This window comes from Amblyomma mixtum, chromosome 6, assembly GCF_055824585.1.
Source record: "Amblyomma mixtum isolate Tamu chromosome 6, ASM5582458v1, whole genome shotgun sequence".
Lineage (NCBI taxonomy): Eukaryota > Metazoa > Arthropoda > Arachnida > Ixodida > Ixodidae > Amblyomma > Amblyomma mixtum.
This window is the reverse complement of record NC_143017.1, coordinates 30746036-30750494: the sequence shown is the minus strand read 5'-3', so window position 1 is coordinate 30750494 and position 4459 is coordinate 30746036. Positions and strand designations below refer to the sequence as shown.

Below are 4459 nucleotides of genomic sequence, written 5' to 3'. Positions count from 1 at the left end.
CGTCGTCGGTGACGGACGGCGGCAGATGGAAAACCGTCACGAAAACCACTGGTGCGGCCATCTGCACCAGCGGCACTTTTTACCGGCGACGGAGAAGCACACCGCCGCGACCATCTTCGAGGCTTGCGCCACCGTGCTTACAGCACACAGGAAACAGGTTCTGCCGAGGTGCTGCAAATATTGCAGCCCCCCGACACCGACGACCGCCTCGAGCGCGTCGATTAGGTCGTCCGCCGGAAAAGGCTCCGGCACCACGAAGGTAAAGCATTGCGCCTTTGTGGGGCGCGTTGCGGGCGGCGGGAGATCCATGGCCCCGCCCTGGGCACCGGGGCACAGACGGCCGGTCCTCCGGGAACGCTGGAGCACGGGGCGGCGGCTGAGAACGGGGCGGCCATTGGGACCAGCACACACACAGAAAGCTATCGCGAGCGGAGCAGCAACGCGACATGTCCGCTCAGCCAAAAGGCCAAGAAGCGATAATCCTGATAAGCCTAGGCTTGAAAACCCTCTGGATTGGCAGCACAAGTGGCGCCACATCCCGGCGGATGGAGAAGCAGCCGGCTATGTGGCGAGTACTGGCGGCGTCACAGGCCCTCTGTCATGCCAGCTGGAGGATGTAACTTGCTGGGAAGTACTGTCGGAGATAACGTTCATTATCTTCCTAACACCAGCCATTCTGTGTGATAGGTCAAAGAACAGGCCATGGGATAGCACTCAGCTTGCCTATAACAATAATGGTGGTGTTTGTCATCTCTCCATGAACAACCACTCCGAGATATGGCACGAGGAAGAACTGATAAACAAGTGCACCTTGAAATAATAAAAAACGGCGAGGGGGGGGGGGGGGGGGCAGCAGGGCATTGTGGTCTAACCAGTCCAAGACCGGGAAGAGATTTTTCAGAACTGTTTCTGGACATTTCCTAGTTCTTACCAGCATATCTGATTTTCGTTCGTTCTTTTTTATCAGAAGTCTCGTTTGTGAGCTTTATTCCCTCGTGTGCGATGTGTGTGTGTGCGCTGTTGGGTGTGTACGAAGTCTTCCAACTCCTGACTGCTGAGGTCCACCGAAGTGCAACACCCTCATTTAGCAGCCACGTGTGTGGAATAGACTTCGCGAAAAGCCGCGATGGTGTCACTCACTGCCAGCCTCTTGAAGAGGCGCAAGTAGCTTTTTCTACATAGACGTTTAATCACTTTGTCGTTGTTGCGGTCCCAAGAGCTGAGCGCTCCGACAACGATTAGCTATATGCTCACCCGCTGGAACTTGTAGCAGGTTTTGCAACGGGTTCGTACTTGGCGACCTTACTCTCCTGGGCTTCATCAAAAGTAGCTTTGGATTCTCAAAGGGGCAAGTGACGTCAATGACAACCGCCGACTCCCCTCGCGCCAGAACGAGGTCTGCTTGAGGTTGGTCGTTCCCACTGGTTGGTCCTCGTGGGTGATGGTGAATCGCTTCTTCGCAGTCGTCTTCAGCCGGTTTACGATTTTATTGTGCCGGGTCTGGTAGGCGGAACTAGGACGCATGCAGTGGCAGAGCACGTGGGAGAGGGTTTCCTGTCCGTGTCCGCATGCTCTGCACCGCTGGTCTCCTGCACGCACCCACGGCCTGGCCCCGTTCAGTGGCAGCAGGTTCAGCCTCGCCCTGTGGATTAAACGCCAGTCACAGAAACGGGTAAAGAGACCGGAACGCATGAAGTGAGAGCTGCTAGGATCGGCGGCGACGCACTCCATCACCTTCCCCTGACTGGGTTTTTGTTGGAGAGTGTGATTTCGTGCGCTCGTCGCGATCGATCGCAGCTTCTTCACAACCTTCGTTCGGTGCTTCGGCGCCAAAGTTACGTCGGCGCAGGTGATGTAGGGGGCACCGTCCCGCATCTCCCACGTAACCTCGAGTCGCCGGGAGGCCTTGCGCGCCTCCGTCCATACGGACTTCAGCTGCGTGGCTCGCGCCCTGAAGTCGCCCTCTGTCTCCCCGCTGGGGTAGGCTGCGACGTCCGCCTTGGTCACTTGTCGTCCTAGTCTTTTGGTCGTGACCTCGGTGACTGCTCGCTTCGCCAGGTCCCGAACCTCTGCGTCGTGAGAAGAGAGCAATTTAAAGGCGTTGTCGATGCGGCAGATGTCGCTGAGCTCTGCTGCGAGGGGGATTCCCGCCGCGCCCGCTGCTGCGCTGCCGTAGATGTACACGTTGGTCGCACTCACTGGAAAATAGAGAGTGCGTTTAATGAGTGGTCGCAGGGCTTCGTCGATGCGCTCCCACTTTGCCTTACCCAACAGCCCGCACCGCATGGAGAAGTTGAGTGCTGGGTATACGAATGTTTTGACAGCGTCCAACCTCCGCCACGGGGCGAGCATTGAGGTCAGCAGGCGGCGGCCTACGCTGATGGCTTCGTCGACTGTTGCCGTGTTCGGGAACATGCTGAATCCGAATGGGCTCCCTAGAAAAGATGATAGATTCATAGTCTTTATTGGTTGCTATATCAGTGCCGTTAGTGTTGAAGACAGTTGGTCTCGTTCCCGGGGCCTTGCTGGAGACGTGGAGAGTTGCACTTTATAGGGTTGAGTTTTAGGCTCAACGTGGAATAGAGTGCCGCCACTTTGTTAAAGCGCGCTTGAAGTTCTTCCGGGTTGTCGGCGAGTGGGGTGAGGTCGTCCTCGTAGACCAGGATATTGTGCTGCTGCTCGTCGACCTGCACTTCCAGCAGCACTGGGTGGATGACGAGGTTGAAGGGAGCCCGCTGAGAGGGCAGCCCTGACGAATTTCCGTGGAGATGTCGATAGGCTGCTTTGCTGCGTCTTTTGCTGCGATGCGGGTGGTGTTGTCATGGTACAGATCGGCGACGGTGGCGCAGAAGGCATCCCTAGCGCCGGCTCCTTGCAGGGCGTCGATGATGGCGTTGTGGGCGATGGAACCGAAGGCTTGATATGGTCAAGGAAGGTGACGCAGAGCTCCCCACGGCTGTCCTGCACCGCATCAAGGCGTTGCAACGCGAAATTGTGTTCGAACACGCCTTCGTGTAGAAGGAACCCCTTTCGGCTGCGCGAGAGGGTCTCGTGGTCTGAACCAGCGCTGCAGCCTGAATAGTAGGCAGCCAGCGTACAGCTTCGAGATTGTCGAGTCGAGGGCGATGGGAAGCCAATTGGTGACGTCTTCAAGTTGCCCCTTAACTTGATGCAGGCATTGAACACTGCTGTCGGGAACTTTGCTTCTGGGTCAGTGGTTCGCCAGGGGTGGTAGGTGATACGGTCGTTTCTGGGGCGGTGTTCTCGCACTTATAAGCTTCCGAAGAACTTCGGTGAAATTGTCGAGTGGGAATTCAGCCGCCTGAATGACGCTTCTCTTGTTGAGCAAAAAGGTGTGTCTTCTCTCCTGTGTCCCCACGTGGCCGTGAAGTGGCCGTGAAGTGGCCGTGAAGATCTTCAAGATGGACCGGGCAGAGCAAAGATATGCCTTCTGTGATCAGGCGTGCGGCTTGATGGCGATTTCTGCGGTATAGCTACTGTATCTGCTGAGTGTTTTCGGGCTTGGTCAGGCGGAACGCCTTACCTCTAGCCAGAGCCGGCGGCTGCCTTACTGCCTTCGAAACCTCCGCGATGGCTTCCTGCAAAATAGAAAGGAAGCCACCCCAACCCTCGCCAGACACAGGCTCACGCAGAAAACACTGCAGGCGCCTGGTGTGGTCGGTGACAACAACCTCATCCTCGGTCAGGGTCAGGGGTCGATGGTGTTTTCTTCGTCGTTGTGGCCGGTCTCCGTTTCTTCTTGAGTTGGCCCCTCCTCTTCTTCCAGGTTGTGGGTTCCTACGTGGACACAGGCCACCACCCACCGCGGGTTCGAGCTTCGCGCGAGCCAAGGGCCCCGATCAGCCGTCACCACACACAAACTGGGACACCGTTGCAGCACACTCAACCTCCGCTGGGAGGAGAGCGATTCGCCGCAAAGAAATAGGCCTCCAAGTTCACAAAGGAGACGTTTATTCACGTCGTCCTTCAGCAGTACACACGCACTCAATCGTCACCCCGTCCCGGGGGCGCGCGAGGAGCAAGGCTCCGCTGCGCGCACGAAGCGACTCGAGTAATGCGCGCCGCTAACACGCCGCTGCAGGAGAATGTCCCCGCGGCAGTGCTGTGATCTCCCTCTCGTGTCGACCGTTGGGCCGGTTGCGAGAGAGAGTGGGCAATAAACGCAAGGTACGCCTGTCGGAGGTCGCTGGACCCCGAGTGACAGGCTCGAGCCGCTGCAGGTCAGAGGACACGTGCGGGCGAGCTCGAGTAAACACTGGTCCGAACGGCAAAGGCCGGCACGGACAAAACAGTTGCGTACGCACCTTACGCTGTCTCGGAGGGATCTCTCTCTCTCTGGGCCCCGCTCGGACGGTCGCGCAGCGCGCGGCCGCCCAAAACGGGTCCCGAATTCCCGCCAAAATGCGCCAATGGCAAAGGCCCTTGGGGAGCCGGGGCG

At 57.9% G+C, this 4459-nt stretch overlaps 1 pseudogene; it reads right to left on the bottom strand.

Moving 5' to 3' along the window:
* Positions 1 to 1080: 1080 nt before the first annotated feature.
* LOC149338706 (uncharacterized) lies at positions 1081 to 2352 on the bottom strand (annotated as a pseudogene).
* Between the last annotated feature and the right edge of the window lie 2107 nt (positions 2353 to 4459).